The sequence below is a fragment of the Protopterus annectens genome, chromosome 12.part0 (assembly GCF_019279795.1).
Source record: "Protopterus annectens isolate FY-2018-M chromosome 12.part0, PAN1.0, whole genome shotgun sequence".
Taxonomy (NCBI): Eukaryota; Metazoa; Chordata; order Ceratodontiformes; family Protopteridae; genus Protopterus; species Protopterus annectens.
Genome location: NC_056746.1, coordinates 484,590,280 through 484,610,636, shown reverse-complemented (window position 1 = coordinate 484,610,636; position 20,357 = coordinate 484,590,280). Strand labels below are relative to the sequence as shown.

Below are 20,357 nucleotides of genomic sequence, written 5' to 3'. Positions count from 1 at the left end.
CTGAACTGGCAGCCCGTGAGGTACCCTCTGCAGCATGGGATATCAACCTCATGAATGTATTGGAAATGGATAATAGAGTAGTCAGTTGTGAAGATGACCTCTTATACTCCTCTGAAGACATGAACTCCAAGAGGAATTTGGAGAGCTCCTTCGTCAAATCCATCTGAAGCCTTCTAAAGGGTAAGAAATAATTCAGGGACCTCACAGCAAAAGTCAGTAAAGCAAACAGATGCTTCCCAAATTCTGTCCATCACCCTTCCCTTAACTCTCTGTTAGGAGGATGGACATAGGAGCTCTGTTCAGCTAGCTCCTTTTTTGTGGCTACCACAACCACTGCTTCAACAGGGACTCCTTTGCTCCAATGGGGTCTGTGCTTCAGCGGTGTCAAACTTTTATATGGGTTTTGGGGAAATTCGAGTCTGGCTACTTCCATGCCCAGTGAGAGACCAGGTCAATAAGCTCATCAGCCGGGGAAGTCACCCAAAACATAGATGGGTTGGAACCAAAAGCTTCCAAAAAGACAGACTCTTTTGGGGAGGGAGTATCTGAAGACCATCCACCCTTCTGCATAAGTATCTCTAGTAAGTCTCCAAATGAGACATCATCTGGTGAAGAGCTGGGGGACCCTTCCCCTTCCTCAAAGTCAGTATCCTCTGTGATAGATTCCATAGGCGAATCTATGTGTCTTCTGTTGCAGGTTCTCTTGCAGGGAACCTCCTTAGTAGGATGCTCTTGGGAGGTATCCAAAGAGAGGGGAACTTCCTGTAGGGAAGCTAACTGGACACTAGTTGGTACCAGCTGTCCCTGTGGAATAGGTTTGATGGAATCAGAGCTCAGACCCACAGGTATACAGTCCAAGGAAGACAGACAGACAGAGATCAGATCTCTTGGATGAGAGAAGGCCCTCTCCACTTCATCAAAAGCAGAAGCACCGGGAGATGCCATGGCCGGCTGCACAGGGGCAAAAACCTCAGAAGCAGCCAAGTGTCGACCCTGCCCTGATCCATGCCTCAAGAAGGGAGCCGGACCCAAGTTATACAGTGCCGAAGCTCTGAGGGGTAAGGACGGCTCCGACCATATCGGAGTAGACCCGGATTCCCTGGATCCAGCACTGATGCTACAGCTCCAAAACTCATCCCGATCTGAAGGGATAGAAGCAGAACCATTCAGGAAAATGGTCAGATTTGAACAGCTGGCCAACTTTAGATCCAGCAATGACTCTCAGATCTGAGGGCTCCAAAGCCACAGGACGAAAAGGATTAGGAGACATGACTACATGGGAAGGGGAGGCAAGGCTCATGGATCTGATGGGAGCCAGAGCTGAAATAACCCCCATATGGATCTGAGCTCTGAGGAATTTCCTCATCATCCCATCCATGTCAGTCTCACGGATGAGGAAGTGAACTGTGGCCTCAATTCCCTTTCCTCGGCGTAGTTTGAAGAAAGGGGGAAAGGAATTGAGAGAATACTAGGTCAACTGTGAACCTGGGTGCTCGAGTTTGTGTAGACTTAGATAAAGTACCTGGATCAGAGAACTGTTTGGGAAACTTCAATACGACAATCAGATGCAAGGATTTAGGATCCAATGGTTTCCTTTTAGGATCCGAAGTCGTCGGATCCAAAGTTCTTCAGATCTTCTTAGGAGGCTCCACAGAAGCCACAGTGGAAAAAGATTCTTTTGGAGATGAAGTAGATCTCTTCCGAGACTTTGAAGAAGTCAGAGTGCTTACTGGGGGTTTGAGCAACTGAGGAAGAACAAGAATATGGAAGCAGCAGTCCCTTAAGAACTAGTTTGTTTCTCCTGTCAGAAATTCCTCTAGAAATGAATGCAGCACAAATAGAGCAATCAGTGGAAAGATGTGCCACTCCTAGATAATAAATTCACTCCTGTGGGCATCAGAATTTGGAATTTTGTGCCCACAGAAAGTGCATTTCTTAAAGCCAGTTGTTTTCTCGGCCATCACTACAAAGAAAAAGAAAATATACAATAGAAAGTTTTGTTTTTTTAAACAGAAAAACTAGCAAAAACTTGCAAAAAATCTACCAACAATGGCAAGAAGGATACCCGTAAAATGGTAGGAAAGGCAGAATATGAGGACAGACTGGTACGAACAATGGCATGCACAAGACTACCACAAGGGTGGAAAAAGATGGTTAAAAAAGAAGATCCAACAGAAGAAAAAAACAAATAAACCTGTAAATGGAGACTGAGGATAGCAAAAGCCTACAGAAAAAGATAACATGATGCAGAAAAATACTCAATTCTCAAAAAAGTGCAACAATAAGCTCATAAGAGAGGATCCCTGTTTGTGAGAGATAGTGGCAAATGAGATCTGACATACTGTAGGCTGACTGGGGCACTGTGGGTAAAGTGCAGAGCTTGAGAATTGGATCCAAAAGTATGTGGAATGCAGATGAGTCACATCCGAGGTGGGATCCATAACCAATACAATGAGAAAGAATGAAAAGGGCAACGTGAGATCCTCGGGTTAGCAAGACATTTCACAGAATATTCTAAGGCAATATGCATCTCCTTCACAAAGGATACCAGAATGAGGCAGTGTTTTATATAAGGATAAACAGTAAAACTCTGGATCCTGAGATGTACCAATATTTGTAAAAAGTATTTGGGGAACACTGTGGATGTCATGGACAAACCAACAGCAAGGAGATGAATTCTCACTTGTGGCTGCTGTACCTGATATGCTGAGTTTGTCACCACATGCCAGAACCTCAAGAAATACCCCAAGCAGACTTCAAAGAATTTTCCTCAAGTAGATAAATGCTGGATGTTTGATGGGGAAGACAAGAGTAAACTGGGAACATTTTTTCTAAGAATGTAACAAGTTGGCATATTTTAAAAGTTCACTACAGAGTACCTTGGTGGAAATGTGGATTATTTTAAAAAAGATCACCTTGGGATGCTCAGTAGTAAACCCCACCCACGTCCTACCTCATCATCCAAAAGTGAATGACCCCAAGCTCTACTATATGAATATTCAAACAGTCATGGCACTGGGCACTTGGAATATTCACACACTCGTCCTTGCAACATGTCTAATTCAACAGAAATATGGTACAATATGTCACTGTATGTGCACTATTGCTGTCTTTTTCACTCATTTCAATGGTATTTACTGTTTTACTATATAACTTGGAGCTCTACTGTTGTCTTGTTCTCTCAATTCAATTGTATTTACTTTTTTATCTCACTCTGAATGTTTTACTATGTAACTTGGAGCTTTTCTCCCCGGGCCTCCGCTGAAAACAGGCCAGCTTGTCTCAGTCGGACACTCCTGGTAAACAAATGTAAAATAAATAAATAAATACAAAATTAACATTCCAAAATACTCCAATTAAAGTAAAATATCTGCATTAAAGCCCCTTTTCTAATATTCCTACTTTAAATTAAAATACCTACATTAATGCCCATATCTTAATATTCCATGCCCCTACAGTGAAAATGAATGGAACAAAAACAAAATATTAATACTTAAAATGAAAAATAGAATATTAATCTATTCATTCAGTTGTATACATTTAAATCATTTACAATACCTCTCAACACTGACAACAGTAGCAAGTTAAGCAGGATACTTTAAATCATGACCCTACACTGAACAGAGCAATGCAGGTACTTGTAAACCTGCTCCTTTAACTAAAATAAAATATTAATCTCTCCTAAAGTAATACAACAAATAGAAACAGAATTTATACACATCTTTATACATTTCTAAATACTTCATGTTACCACTCCTCATTGACAACACTAAGTACCCTGTTTCAACCACATGTAAGAAACAAGAAAAAACTACTGCACATACCAATTACTTTTAATTACAAATATAAAAAAGGTATAATTTCCAGTGTCTGTAAAAGTAACATTCATTCAGTGTTCATTAATATTTTAATAATGTTATTACTTGTGTTATTTTTACACTGTAAGAATATACTGCTTGTATGTAAAAATTATTGAAAATTAGTTATCCTCATTTTTATTGCTTTATAATACGTGCATGTACAGTATATTAAATATGTTTAATTAATAGTGTATATACAAAAGTTAATTGTATTTACTTACTGCTCAAATATTTTCTTAATGCTGTTATTGTATTAAGTTATTCACAATTTATGATTATATCTTTTAGTTTAACATGCATTTATAATAATATTTACTTAAGTAATTTACTCTGTGTTGTGTATGTGTTAAAATATGTACTGCTTTACTGTATAACTGCATACTTGCAAACATTCTGCAAGAGACAGTACTTAAAGGGAGAGCAGGCATTCAATATTTAAAGTACTCAATTCGTCATCACCAGATTACCATAATAAATCATAATGGTTAAGGTGTTTACCTTACACACACAAGGTGCAGGGTTTGAGTCTCACATGGGGCAATTAGCTAGGCTTACTATGGCCAGCAAGGGCTGTTAGCCTAGTATGAATTTGTATGCATCTTTTCTGAAAGCATTTTATGGGAGGTTCGCATAATGGTTAAGGTGTTTACCTTACAGGCAAAAGGGCTGAGGTTTGATTCTCACAAGGAATAATTGGCTAGTCTTAAAACAGCGCACAAGGGCAGTTAGCCTACTAAACTATAAACCTATAATGTATGCATTCTAAATGAGATACAGAAATATGATGATGATTCTGAGTAAAACAGGTATGACCATTTCCCTCCAGGCAACTATCAAGGCCGAAATGCCCCCACCTACGCAGTCTCACCCCTGAGGTGATCTTTCTCGGTTTAAGCCAGAAATATTGGAGGGAACAAATGTTGCAATGAAGGAAATAATTCTTCTGAGTTGGGATAAATGATCTGAATTGCCTAGACCCATTAAGGCCTTTCTAAGTTTATTGCTGGTGGCTACCAAAAAAAAAGTACTAGATAACTGAAAACAAAATCTAAACTAGCTGTAATTGGAATACTGACTATAGTAAGTAAAATTAAATCTTCAAAAAAGAGAATGAGAAAATTGCATAAACGTAAGTGGAATTTGTAGCAACAATACAAGCAGAATAATGTTCAGGAAGAAGAGTGAGGTTTAAGGAAAGTCAGGAACATAGGAATTTATGTAATGCTGGAGTGAATCAAAAGTGCTAAAAAGAAAACCTGTATGTATACTACATGACCATAACAATGGAAATGTTACCTTGGTTTGCTTTTTCTGCTGAAGTACATAAAATCACATTACTAGTTAAAATGTATCTATTTAATAAAAACGTTAAAAATAAAATAGCTTCAATCACTTGCCAAGTAGACAAATGAAATGAAGACAGACTTGCTCATAATAGTTAATCTGACCAAAACACAGTTGAACACTATCTACCTAAGTGCACAGAGCAGAGGTGATAGGACAAGATAGCAGACAAAGTACAGTTGTGTACACTTACCATAGATGTAGATGTTCGAGTGTATTCACTGTTGCAGTCATTACATTTGGGTAATCTGCTGGCAGGTTGCCCTCAGTTGGCCTGATTAACAAAGTCTTGGGTCCTGCGTCGGTTGCTGTCCCTTCTTCCATGACGTCAGGTCATCAGGGGTATAAAACATGCAGCCGACGCCATTACATCAGCTTTTCTTGCCCCAGATGTCAGATGCCCCCCTAATGGGGAGCAAATAAACATAAAAACACAAAGGTATACCTCCACCAAAAAGCTAATACACCAAAAAAGGCTTTTAAGCATAGTAAAGGAAAGTAGAGATATAGCCAGAAAGGTTAGGGGGCTGGAGGGAGGGTAAACAGGACTGCAACAGTGAATACACTCTAACATCTACATTTATGGTAAGTGTACACAACTGCACTATGTTCTTCGTGTTTCACTGTTGCAGTCATTACATTTGGGGTAGATTCTCAAAGCTATGGTTGGGAGGAGGAGTACAGCATTAGGGCCAGTTATAAGGCCCTGCAAGACAGCAGTGGCAAAGCCAGCTCTGGCTTTAGAGAAAATTGGTAAATGATAATGCTTGGTGAAAGTATATACAGAGCTCCAGGTAGCAGCTTCTAGGAGGTCCCTGGTAGGAACACCTCTGAAAAAGGCTGCAGAAGTAGATGCAGCCCTGGTGGAGTGAGATCTGATCCCCTGGGGTATAGGTTTTCCATGGTGCTTATAGCAGAAATTAATGCAATGGCTTATCCATTTAGAAATGGTTTGTTTTGAAATAGCCTTTCCCTCTGCCCCCACAGCAAATGCTACCAGTAGTTGTTCAGATTTCTTTCGAGGTTTAGTCTTGTCCAAGTAGAATCTAAGTTGTCTGTGCACATCTAAGGAATGCAGAATCCATTCCCCTTTGTTCTGTGGATTGGGAAAGAAGGTTGGTAAATGAATGGACTGATTAAGAGCCACACTGGATACCACCTTGGGCATGAAGGATGGATTTGTCCTGAGAGATACCCTGTCTGCATGAAAGATGATGAAAGGCTCCACTGCCATAAGAGCCTGTAATTCAGATATCCTTCTGGCTGAAGTGATTGCTAAAAGGAAGGCTGTTTTCCAAGAAAGAAATTTTAAGTCTGCAGTAGCAGCTGGCTCGAAAGGAGGTAGAGTGGGTTTCTCCAAGACAAAGTTAAGGTCCCAGGCAGGGGTTGGAACTTTCCTGGGTGGTCTCAAGTTTTTTGCCCCTCTGAGATGCTGCTTGAGCAGATGATGAGAGAAGAGGGGAGGTTCTGTGTTACAATGAGCTGTAATAGCTGAGGGGAGGATTTTAATGGAGGAAAAAGACAGGCCCTTGTGAAGCATCTCAGTTAAGTATTGTAAAATCTGAGGTAAACTGGGCGCTGCTGTGCTCATCCATTGAGATTGGTTCCAGGCACATAATCTTTTCCATTTGTCAGCATAAGAGTTTCTAATACTAGGTCTCCTTGCCTCCAAGATGACATCCATCACAGGTATGCTGAGGGATGATAAGGGTGAATTTAAATGATTAGCCAGGCTGCAAGGTTCAATGTTGGAAGCCGAGGGTGCAGAATTTGGTTCTCCTGCTGAGACAGCAGGGAAGGGGTCTGAGGCAGGTGCCATGGAGATAACTGTGACACTGCGCAGGAGGGGGTACCAGTGTTGGCGCAGACAGTCTGGAGCAATCAAGATCATCCTTGGTTTGTCCTGTTTGACTTTTAGTAAAACTTTGGAGAGCAGAGGCAGTGGGGGGAAGATGTAGACTAATAGGTTTTTCCAGCTGAAGGACAGAACATCCAGCTGAAGGACAGAGCATCTACTTTCCAGGCTTGTTTGTGGGGAGTCCTTGTGCAAAACTTGTCCAACTGGTAGTTCTGATGGGAGGCAAATACATCCATGTCTGGGCTCCCCCATTCGCTTGTCAACATGTTGAAAATCCTTGGTTCCAGTTTCCACTCATGTGGGTCCATGAGGTTTCTGCTTAGTCCATCTGCCAGTGTATTCAATTTTCCTGGCAGGAATTGAGCTTGTAGGTGCACCTGGTAGCTCAAGGCTGTGTTCCACAATACCATGGCTAGTCTGCAGAGGGGGTAGGAATGTGTACCCTCCTGCTTGTTTATGTACCACATAACCGTGGTGTTGTCCGTCTTTACCATTAGTTGTCCTGGAAGAATGTAGTCCTTGAAGGCTGTCAGAGCATTCTGTACAGCTAACATTTCTTTTTGATTGATATGCAGGTGCATTTGATTTGGGTTCCATTTGCCCTGAATGCACTTCGCTGCCAGGTGAGCCCCCCCCCCCCCCCCCCATGCATAGTCTGATGCATCTGTAGTTAGGGTTTGGGAGGCAAGTGGTAGTGTGAATGGTAGTCCCTTGTTTTGGTAGCAGGTCTCTGCCCATAGGAATCATTGTTTCTAGGCTGTGATAATGTTGACTCCATAGACTTTTTAGATACCACTGTAGTTTCCTCATATGCAGTCTTGCATATGGAATTAGAAGAATGCAGGAGGCCATGAACCCCAAGGCTTGCAGTATTTGTCTTGCAGATAGCAGTGTTTTTGTGGCCACTTGTTTGAAGTAAGTTATCACATGAATTTGCTCTTCTGGCGTGAGGAAAGCCATCTGGGCAGTTGTATTCAAGCTTGCAGCCAGGAATGTAATTTGTTGACAGTGTACCAGTTGTGATTTCTTTTCGTTTATGTTGTACCCTAGACAAGTCAGAACCCTTTTTACAAACGCCAGATGATTTAAAAGTATGCCCTGGTTTTTCTGCCTGAATTAGACAATCGTCCAGGTATGGATAAATTTGAATATTTCTTTGCCTGCAAAATGCAATAACTGGAGCCAGGCACTTTGTGAATACCCTGGGCGCAGTAGACAAGCCAAAGGGCAGTGCAGAGAACTGATAATGCGTGTAGCCTGCTTTGAAGCGTAGGTATCTTCTGCAAGATTCCCTGATCGGGATGTGCAGGTATGCTTCTTTTAAATCTAGTGTTGCCAACCAGGCGTCTTTGCCTAGCATAAGAAGTAATTGATGAAGAGTCAGCATCTTGAATTTTGGAATCTCCAGAAAGGTATTTAGAGTAGACAGGTCCAAGATTGGACGCTATGATTTGTCTTTTCTGGGTACCAGAAAAAGCCTGGACTACAAACCTTGTCCCTTTTCCTCTTCTGGTACCACTGAATACCCCCATGCTTAAGAGAGAAAGTACTTGTTTTTGAGCATCTGCCCACTGATTTGGAGGCAGATCTGGCCACCCGTTTGGCGTTGGCAACGTGTGGAAATGAAATCTGCATCCCTGGGACACTATATTTAAAACCCATTTGTCCTGGGTTATGAGTTCCCAGTTCCTTGCATGAAGAGCAATCTTTCCCCTCAAAGGGGCAGTCAAAAGATAAGTGCTTGGGAATTTTAAAAGGAAGTCATTGAGACTGTTTACCAAAGGGGGGTGTCTTGTTATTTCCAGATTTGGAAGTGGAGGCCCCCCACTGCTTAGTTCTGACAGCCCCTGGGACTGAAACCTGGAATTTTTGCTGTGCCTGGGTTTGGCTTGAGAGGACCTAGAAGGGACTGGAAAGGACCAATTCTTAGTACGCCAGTGCCTACTAAATCTTCAAGGTTGCACTTGTAAAAAATCTTTAACAATTTGCATAGATTTAGCTTTATCTTCCATCTTTTTAAGAACTTCTTCAGCCTTGTTGCCAAACAGGCGGTCCTGATTCAAAGGAGCATCCAACAATTTAGCTTTAACATGATCAGGCAAAGATTGCTCCTTAAGCCAAGTATGCCTTCTAAGCACAGACCCAGTAACAGCAGCCCTGCAAGAGGCCTCTAAAAGAATCAAAACCACATTGCAAAGTATGTTTTCCAACTTGTTCAGCAGAATGCATTAAATCCTGTAAATCTTTATTTTCAACACAGTCAGGAATCAAGATCATTTTCTGTTTAAGCAGTCCAATAATATGCGGCTGATATTTTAACATATGAAATTGGCAGATTAAAGCTCTGATTGCCAAGGTTGCAGAAGTATAAACCTTTTTACCCCATCTATCCAGCGCCCTGGAGTCTCTATCAGAAAGGGTAGGATTTTTTAGCTGTAGAAGTCTTAATGTCCTTGGGCCCCTGAGAAATAGTCTCTGGATCTGCAACAGGATTTTTGAAAAGGAACTTGTGGGACTCAGGAACCCTGCAGTATCTGTCAGGTTTGCTAGGAGCCGGAGGCAGGGAATCAGGGGCCAAACTGGATTTCGATAACACATCAACAATGTCTAGTACAGGAGGTATAGCCAAAGGCCTATGCTGAGGTAGAAGGAAATCCCTAAGCCTCTTTTTTGAATCAGAAAATTCCTGGCTTTCCCAGTGGAAATGCTCCCTTAAAGTATGTAAAGTTTCCCCAAAAGAAAAATCCTCAGGAGGGAAAGCAGAGGGAATGGAATCCTCTGCATCAGAATCCTCATAAGTGGGGATGGACAAATCCAGGTCACCAGAAGAAACAGAATCCTGATCAGAAGATTCATAATCCATCTCAGTCCTAGGCCTCTTGGGGGGGGTTGACTACCCCTGAGTAGAGTAATTAGATCTTCAGCCATTTTTATCATTTGTTTTTTAGGCATAGAGGCCTGAGCATGTAGCCTGGGCATAGTTTTTTTAGACATGGATCGAGATTTAGGCCTTAGTAATGAAGGCGGTGTCGATTTAATATGCAAGTCTGTAGGCCTGAATACACCCTCAGAAGCTGGTGCCTGCACAGCGATTCCAGACCCATCCAAGGTAGAGACATCAGCAGGTTCCATAGTTGAAGTATCTCGCGGCATACTGGACTCCGAATGGGTGTCAGTAGAGACCTGCGAATCAGAAGTAGCGGGTATCAGGGGCTGCAAAAGCACCTCACTGAATACGAGCGAAATGGCGATTGGCTTAGGAGAAGTGTCGTTAGCAGTTTTGGACCTCGGCAGCCTCTGTCTTTATCTTTGCGTTTTTTTCGGAATCCTGGTAGTCAGACAGCTAACCGACATTTCTGGATAATTAAACCGAGAACCGAAATATTTAGAGGCAAAAATATACCGATGACGGATAGTGCACTGATTAAATAAAAAACAAAACCGACAGCAAGGTACATCGTGGTCAAGGCCTATGCAAGGAATACAGTACAAATGAAAATCTTTATGAGATATTTGCTTTCCACAAGTAATGCAATTATTAACTTTTACTGACATTGGTAAAGAGCAAGAAAGTGTTTCCCCAACGGGGTACTTAGCATTACATTGAAGACTTTGGTTCTGAAACTCGAAAATGAAAATTTCAGGAGTCTGCCGACTGGCACTTGCGAACTGCTTTTGCTTCGGGCACCGCACGGCAAGAAAGACTGATGTAATGGCGTCGGCTGCATGTTTTATACCCCTGACGACCTGACGTCATGGAAGAAGGGAAAGCAACTGATGCAGGACCCAAGACTTTGTTAATCAGCCTGATTGAGGGCAACCTGCCAGCAGATTACCCAAATGTAATGATTGAAACAGTGAAACACGAAGAGCATCCTGCTCTCCTATCACAGGGGAGGGTTTGGGAAAACCCAGTGGCTATGACACCTCTTGTGGAGACAAGGATCTCACACAGTGACTCCACAGCTGGGGACCATGACCAATCATTGTAAGAATGATGGCTTCTGGCTTCGCATTTGCAACTTCCTTTGGGACCCTTGATCCTTGGGCCCAAGTGTCACTGAGAGGTAGTCTTCCCCAGGAGTTTGGGAAGCCCATCTAGTGGGGTAAAGAGTAACTGTTGGAGGATCACAGATTGGGCAAGTGAGGGGAACAGGTTTACAGCCAGACATTGTACAGGGTTAAAGAAGGGGAAGAAACATTAAAAGTGAAAAATTGTGTAGTTCCCAAAAAGCATACAATTTTACTTTCTCCAAAAGCTCACTGAATGTAACTCTGCTATGTCTACCCCTAAAGCAGTTATAAAAAGGTCACTAAGTGTTTCCTGATATTACTGAACAGCAGTCACTAGGTGCTTGATAGCTCACGACACTGCAACTGAAGTCTAACCATACTCAGACTGCTAACAAAGTAGTAAAGTATAAATCTTTGCCAACACTGGCTTAGTTTCTGGTGTCACTCCAAGGGGATCTAGTACTCGACAGCCTGGGATGACATGACTGACAAGCCACGATGCTTTGCCAGAGATGGCCTGCATCTGTCTCCCTTGGGCTTCAGGCTCCTGGTAAAGGCTCTTGCCTCCCACATAGTGTCTTTTTTAGGCAATGCCATGAGGTCAAAACTACCAACATGAAAATTTCATCAAAACGTAAATTAAAAGTCATGCTGTTAAACGCTAGGAGTCTAAACATGAAACTGCACTCATTGCAAGCATTCTTAACCCTGGAAGAAGCTGCCATTTGTGCAGTCACAGAAACTTGGTTCAAAGCTCGGAGAGCACCCCAGCCATACCAGATACTTCCTATCATTTATTCAGACCCCAAGCCACGGGCAGCAAAACTAAAGGAGGTGGAGTTGCAATATATATATATATATATATATATATATATATATATATATATATATATATATAAATATAAGACATACACACCTCTAGGCTGGTCAAACAGTATGATGCACAGGAAATACTCCAGGTACAGTTAACAACTGACAAGACCCCTATTCAAATCAAAGCTAGCTACAGCCTCCAACTCTGACTCAAGATGCCCACTCCACCTATCTGGACGTCTTCGAATCTATCAAGATTCAACCCTTTATCCTGATCTTGGACGACTAACTATCCAACCATAGATTGGAAGAAATACTCATGCCAAAACACAAATGCCTAGAGATTCCTTGATTTTTGTCAATGCAAATGCCCTGGACCAGTTGGCTGACACCCCCACAAGAGGTGAAAATATCTTGGACTTGGTATTAACCAACATGAGTAACCACTTCAGCATCTCTACAGTGTCATCAGCCCTGGCAAGATCCAACCACAAAGCAGTCACTTTCAAAGTCACCATCTCTCCCACCCCCCCAGCTAGGGTCAAACAAAAAAACTTATCCAAAGGTGATTACAACCTCCTGAGGGAAGGTATAAACAGCTTCAAAGTCCCCCTCCCCTCCACTGAAACTGGCACATATGGCCAAACTTACACCAAAGCACTATATGAGCATTTATATAGCTGCATGGCATCAGGAATACCAGACAGGACGGAATATTCCTCTTCAAGGAAGAGTAAACCTGTCTGGTGGACATCTACAATAAATAAACTATATAATAAAAGGAAAAAATTGCTGTCCAGGACCAAGAAGGGGCAGGTGTCTAATTGGAAGCAATCTCTCCTTAGTCTGAACAAGCAAATAAGAGTACTAGTGAAAGCCTCCAAAGTAAACTTCCGAGTCCAAACTGGCCACATCTACTAAAGACAATCATAAGGCTTTCTTCACATATGTCCCCAAACCCAAAGGAAGCACCCAGATCTGCACAGATCTAGTGGTTAAGGACACCACATACACAAATCAACCAACCTGGTGGCAGACAGGTTCAGTGAAAATTTCACTCCTCTGCCCCCCCCCCCCATCAGTAAAACAGGACATCCCCAGTACCTGCCCCCTCCCCTTATCTCTAGGGAGCAAGTCATCACTGCCCTCTCAAAGGCAAAAATTACAGCCTCCATGGGACTCGATAACATCCCAGGCTGCATCTTACATGAACTCAAGCAGGAACTTGCAGCACCATTAGGCACCTTATTCAACCAAAGCCTGAGTACTGGCTTCATCCCAGCCGAGTGGAGGACAGCTATAGTCACCCCTTTGCACAAAGGTGGAGCATCCACCAATCCAGGAAATTGCAGACCCATCAGCCTAACTATCCTCATTTTCAAGGCCATGGAACAGATTATCACGGACCTCATTAACAAGGACAATGGCAACCTCGAGACACTTGATCCAACACAGTTTGGTTTTGTCAAGGGGAGGTCATGCCTGTTAATTTTGGCTGACTTCTTTGAGACAGTCACCAAGGCCATGGAAGAGGGGAAGATGGTACACAAAGCCTACCTTGACCTGGCCAAGGCCTTCGATAATATTCCCCACTCAGGTATAATAGATAAACTCTCTCACCTAGGCATCAATCCATCTCTTACCAGATGGGTACCAAACTGGCTTACTGATAGAACCCACCTAGTCAAAATAGGGGAAGCCACCTCAAGTGGTAGACCTGTAACAAGCAGTGTACCCCAGGGATTGGTCTTGGGGCCTCTGCTGTTTGGGATATACTTCTCAGAGGTGCAGGCCAAATCTAGTGGGCTATGGCTGACCAAGTTTGCAGATGACTGCAAGCTGGGTACTGTCATTAATTCCCCAAGTGATGTGGACATCCTCCAAGAGGGTCTCACCCAAACAAATGACTAGTGCCAGAAACATGGCCTCAAACTGAATGCCAAAAAATGCATCATCATCCCTTTTGGAGAGAATGACGTCCTCACAAATTATCACAATGATAATAAGGCACTAAGCATGCAATCAGTTGTGAGGGACTTGGGAACCCCGGTTGATAGCAAACTGACTTTTGACCACCATATTGCCTCCATTGTACAGAAAGCTTTCTACATGGCTCACCTCATTAGTAAGGTCATCTCATCCAGGGACAAGGTGGTCATAAAGTACAGTTTTGTACCTACCATAAATGTAGATGTTCGAAGATCCACATTGCTGCAGTCCTAACACTTGGGTAGTCCACTGTCCTTGGTCGGCCCGAATATCAAAGTATAAGGCTGACGTCGGTCAGGGCGCATTTGACTGACGTCAGGACGTCAGGGTACAAATGCGCATGACCGACGTCATATCCTCAGTCTTTTCTTGCCCCAGATGTCAGAAGACCCTAAAAATAAAGGTCAAAGCCAAAAGACAGCAAACAACCAACCAACCACCCCTGCACTAACTATATGTACAATATATACAATATACACAAAATGTACAACCCAACCCACACAACCGCCTCTAACAACAGAGGGAAGGAGGGAGGTAAATTGGACTGCAGCAATGTGGATCTTGAACATCTACATTTATGGTAGGTACAAAACTGTACTATGTTCTTCATCTCACATTGCTGCAGTCCTAACACTTGGGTAGAATCCCAAAGCAGAGGTAAGGGAGGATGGCTAACTACAAGGAAGCAGGAGCTGCCAAAATGCCCTGCAAAACAGCAGTGGCAAAACCAGCCCTGGACTTAGAGTAAAGTGGCAGGTGATAATGCCTAGAGAAAGTATGTACAGAACTCCAAGTAGCTGCCTCCAAAATATCCTTGGTTGCCACTCCCCGCAAAAAAGCTGTTGAAGTGGTAGTAGCCCTAGTGGAATGAGGCCTAATCCCAGCTGGAATCTCCTTGCCATGATGGGAATAACAGAAAGCAATGCAAAACCCAATCCACTTAGAAATAGTTTGTTTTGATACAGGCTTGCCCTGAGAACTCAAGGCAAAAGAAACAAACAACTGCTGAGACTGCCTGAACCCTTTAGTTCTGTCCAAATAATAACGCAACTGCCTGTGGACATCTAAAGTGTGCAAAATCTGTTCCCCTTTATTTTGGGGATTTGCATAAAAAGTAGGCAAATGAATAGTTTGGTTTAAAGCCACACTAGAAACCACCTTAGGCATAAAGGAAGGATTAGTACGTAATGATACCCTATCCTTATGGAAAATCAAGAAAGGCTCAACTGCCATAAGGGCCTGTAATTCAGAAACCCTTCTTGCAGAGGTAATGACCAACAAAAAAGCAGTCTTCCAAGATAAATATTTCAACTCAGCAGTAGCTGCAGGCTCAAAAGGTTGTAGAGTGAGTTTCTCCAACACAAAATTGAGATCCCAAGCAGGAGTAGGAGCTCTTCGTGGGGGTCTTATATTCTTTGCCCCTCTAAGAAATTGCTTGAACAAAGGATGAGAAAACAATGGAGGGTTGCAATCATAGTGAGCTGAAATTGCTGCAGCATGAACTTTAATAGAAGAGAAAGACAAACCTTTGTCCAGTAACTCAGTAAGATATTGAAGAGCCACACTCAAATTGGGCTCAGAAACATCAAAATCTTTAGCTGCACTCCAAAACAAAAATCTCTTCCATTTGTCTGCGTACACTTTCCTTGTACTAGGCCTCCTAGCTTCCAAAATAACATTCAAAACTTGCTGAGGAAGTGGAGGCCCACTTTGGTTCAAAACAGAATGTGCCAGGCTGTTAGGTGCAGAGAGTGAAGCTTGACATTTAGCAAATGGCTGTCCTCCTGCGACAACAGGTGTGGAATCGAAGGCAAAGGCCATGGAGGCTTCCGTACCAGACTTCTCAGTAATGGGTACCAGTGTTGTCGAGGCCAATCCGGAGCTATTAAAATCATCCTTGGCTTGTCCTGTCTGACCTTTAGAAGTACCTTTGGGAGGAGAGGCAGAGGTGGAAAGGCATATACATGAAGATTGCTCCAATTGAAAGAAAGAGCATCCACTTTCCAAGCTGTGGGATGAAACCTTTTTGTGCAAAACTTTGGCAGCTGATGGTTTAGTGGAGAAGCGAACAGATCTATGTCTGGAGTTCCCCATGACACTGTCAATTTCTGAAATACATGAGGATCCAATTTCCACTCGTGGGGATCCATAATTCGTCTGCTCAATACATCTGCTAAGGAGTTCTGTGATCCTGGCAGAAACCTTGCCTGAAGATTGAGCTGTAAACTGAGAGCAGTCTCCCACAAAATCATTGCTTGCCTGCATAGTGGATAAGAATGCGTTCCCCCTTGCTTGTTGATGTACCACATGACAGTTGTGTTGTCTGTTAGAATCAACACCTGTCCTGGAAGAAGCAATTCCTTGAAAGCAATTAATGCAAACTGGACTGCTAACATCTCCTTCATGTTGATATGTAGATGTTGTAGTCTGACAGGCCACTTGTTTTGTATCCACTTTCCATTTAGATGAGCTCCCCAAGCTTTGTCTGAGGCATCTGTCGTTAAAATCTGACTCGCCTCTGGCCGGGTCACAGAGAGTCCCTTGTTTAGGTGACATTCCTGAGCCCACCACAAAAATTCCTTTTGAATGCAAGGTATTATTGGAATGACAGTGTCTAGATCCTGGCAGTGCTGTGTCCATACATTTTGAGATACCATTGTAGCTTCCTCATATGCAGTTTGGCATTGGGAAGCACCAGAATACAAGATGCCATGAACCCTAAGGCTTGAAGGACTGTCCTTGCAGTCAGCCTGGACTGATGAGATAGTTGATGGAAGTAAAGGGATAGACTCTTTTGTTTGTCCGGGGTTAAAAAGGCCATCTGGGATGCTGTATTCAGTCTCACACCCAGAAAGCACATGTCTTGAGAGGGTACTAGACTGGACTTTATTTCGTTCACAGAATACCCTAGGCATCTTAGCACTGCTATCACATAATCCAAATGATGAAGAAGCTCTCCTCTTCCTTGAGCCAGAATCAGGCAGTCGTCCAAATAAGGATAGATCTGTATTCCTTTTTGTCTGAAGAAAGCTATCACTGGAGCCAGAACTTTCGTGAACACTCTGGGCGCAGTAGATAAGCCAAAGGGCAATGCAGAGAACTGAAAGTGAGAAGTCCCAGCTCGAAAACGCAGATACTTCCTGCAACTTAGTCTGATAGGAACATGAAGGTAAGCCTCCTTGAGATCCAAAGTTACCATCCAATGATCTTTGCCCAGCAGAGGTAAAAGCTGCTGCAACGTCAACATTTTGAACTTGGGAATGTCCAGATAAGTGTTGAGGATAGATAAATCCAAAATTGGTCTCCACGTGTTCCCCTTCTTTGGTACTAGGAACAGGCGAGAATAAAATCCTAGGCCCACTTCTGGCAGAGGGACCGGCTGTATAGCCCCTAGTTGGAGCAACAAAGAAACCTGTTTGTGAGCCTCTAGTCTTTGTAGAGGAGGAATGTCTGGCATGCCTGTGAAAGGAGGCAAGGTATGGAAATAAAACCTGTAGCCGTGGTGAATGATATCCAATACCCATTTGTCCTGGGTAATTAAACTCCAATTTTCTTTGAAAAGTGCCAACCTTCCTCCCAAAGGTGCTGCCAGACGAGCAGGCTCTGGCAGCTGAAAAGGTAGGTCATTGGGTCTGCTGACGAAAGGACTGACCCCTGCCCTCACCCGAAGCCTGTGCAGGAGAACTCCCAGTTCTAGGCCTGAAAGAGCCCTGGCCTCTGCCCTTACCACGTCTAGATCTACCCCTAGACTGTGAACCATAAGAAGGATATGTCCACCCTTTAGTAGGCCAATTTCTACTAAACTTTGGAGGCTGGACCTGCAAAAAATCTTTAACAGTCTGCATAGACTTAGCCTTGTCTTCCATTTTCTTTAAGACTGTCTCAACAGGAGGACCAAACAATACGTCAGATTGTAAAGGAGCATCTAAAATCCTAGTCTTAACATGTTCAGACAAATTCTGATCCCTCAGCCAGGCGTGCCTGCGAAGGACTGACCCAGTAGCAGCCACCCTAGACGAGGCCTGTACAGCATCAAAACCACATTGCAAAGAATGCTTACCCACCTGTTCAGAAACATGCACTAAATCTTGCAACTCCTTACAATCAATACCTACTGCCAGAGCATCAACCTTAGATTTCAATAGTGAAAGGAGATAATTTTGGTATTTCAACATGTGAAACTGGCAATTCAGAGCCCTCATAGCAAGAGTGGAAGAAGTATAGACTTTCTTTCCCCATCTATCCAAGGCCCTAGCCTCCTTGTCTGCAGGAACCGGATTCTTAACAACAGAAGCCTTCACACCTTTAGGCCCCTGGCTAACAGTCTCTGGGTCTGCCCTAGGACTCTTAAAAAGATACTTATGAGCTTCAGGCACCCTGTAATACCTATCTGGTTTAACAGGAGCAGGAGGCAAAGAATCAGGATTAAGAGAAGCTTCTGTAAAAACATCGTCCACTACATCCAAAACAGGAGGTATAGCCAAAGGCCTATGCTGGGGTAAAAACAGAAATTCCCTAAGCCTTTTCCTGGAATCAGAGAAGTCCTGACCTTCCCACTTAAAATGCTCCCTCATGGAATGAAGAGTTTCTGAAAGAAAAATCCTCAGGAGGAGTAGCAGAAGGAGTAGAATCATCCACATCAGAATCAGAATAAGGAGAGTACTCCTGCAAGTCTTCAGCCGAAGACTCTGAAACATCAGAAGCCTGCTCAAAACCCCCCAGCTCAGGATCCACCCTAGGTCTCTTATCAGGAGGGGGCATAGAACCCCTAATCAAAGTAATCAAATCTTCTGCCATTTTAAGCATATGCTTCTTGGGCACAGTACCTGAGGAGCTAGGGGTAACACCAACCGAAGCCAAACCTGGCCTGCCCCTGGGGGAAGCCTTTGAAACAGAAGGAGAGGGCCTAGCCACCTTGGGAAGGGAGGGGAGTATAGTAAGATGAGAAGCCCCTCAGCCTGACTAGTCTCCTGAGAGGCCACATCCTGCAATAATAAGGTCTCACCCTGGGAACACAAAGAAACCTCCGGTGGAGCCACCGGCTCCACCGACACCTCCAAAGAACCGGCGTCTGTTACAGACGGTTCTTCTAGCCTAGGCTTAACTGCCTTGTCCTTGCGCTTCTTCGAAGAAGCGGGCGTCGGAGCATCCGACGGCATTTTATAGTTGCACCGCTTCCCAAAGACTAACCTTGCACAATCCAACCTTCTCTTTATAGTGCGTTTATTAAATCTAGCACAAGAGCGACAGCCAACAACGTCGTGCTCAGGCCCTAAGCAAGGAATACACAAAGTATGATAATCTCTATGCGGTATCTGTTTCCCACAAGAAATGCAATTATTAACTTTTTCTGACATCCGGTAAATGACTGAGGCAAGAAAAAAAACAAAATATTCCCCAACGGGGTACTTAGCCAACTTTGAACTCGGTCTGAAACTTCTAAAATCGAAAAATCTCAGAACGCCAACCAGCACTTGCAATACTGCTTCTGCATCGGAACATGCGGCAAAAAAGAGTGAGGATATGACGTCAGTCATGCGCATTTGTACCCTGACGTCCTGACGTCAGTCAAATGCGCCCTGACCGACGTCAGCCTTATACTTTGATATTCGGGCCGACCAAGGACAGCGGACTACCCAAGTGTTAGGACTGCAGCAATGTGAGATGAAGAACATCATCCCTGTATTCTTCCCTTATAAGACTGATTATTGAATACAATGCCCCTTTCGGCATGTACCTCGCAAAGCACATACAGCAGCTAGAGAGACCAAAGAGATTCCTCACCCGGAGAATCCAGGGCCTGATACATCTACCCTACACAGATAGGCTAAAAGCCCTGTCTCTCTACTCAGTCTCTTGCAAACTCTTCAGAGGTGACCTCTGTCTGGCCTACAAAGCAATCTCAAACCATGCCCTGATGGGACTCTGCTGCATATCAAGTTCCACTCAAGTAACCTGCACGCGAGACCTCAACCTGGTCTGTGACATCAATAGGACTTGTTGGTAGGACAGATTTGTGTCCCAGAGACTCCCCATTTCGTGGAATAGACTCCCTCTCTACGTAAAGCAGAGCACTTCATTAAGCCTTTTTATGTGCAACCTGGACAACTGGATGGGTAACAGAAAATACACCCCTGGGATTCTACCTATGACCCTGCTATACAGTGGCATAGGGTGCTGACTTGTTGGAACATGGGCTAAATTCTTGGCTAGGCTTGTAAGGGCCTCAGGGCCAATAGCCTAGTAACTTCCTATGATCCTATGATTTACCTCACTGAACTAGGACATTTACATGCATGTTTAATGTAATACATACAATATACTCTCTTCTTTCCAAGTTTAAATAAATGTCACTAAGTACTTTTTGCTGCAAATTACAGCTAATTATCTTGTTCAAAATTGTGAATCTAAATACTACACCAAAACAATTCAGAACTATCAAGATACTTGAAATGGAGCTGTTTTTAGATTTCACCCTT

The 20,357-nt window shown here is 43.3% G+C and overlaps 1 protein-coding gene across 3 annotated transcripts in view; it reads right to left on the bottom strand.

Moving 5' to 3' along the window:
* Nucleotides 1-20,357, bottom strand: part of TOP3A (DNA topoisomerase III alpha) — a 1,120,433-nt gene that overhangs the window by 814,492 nt on the left and 285,584 nt on the right. The window lies entirely within an intron of this gene.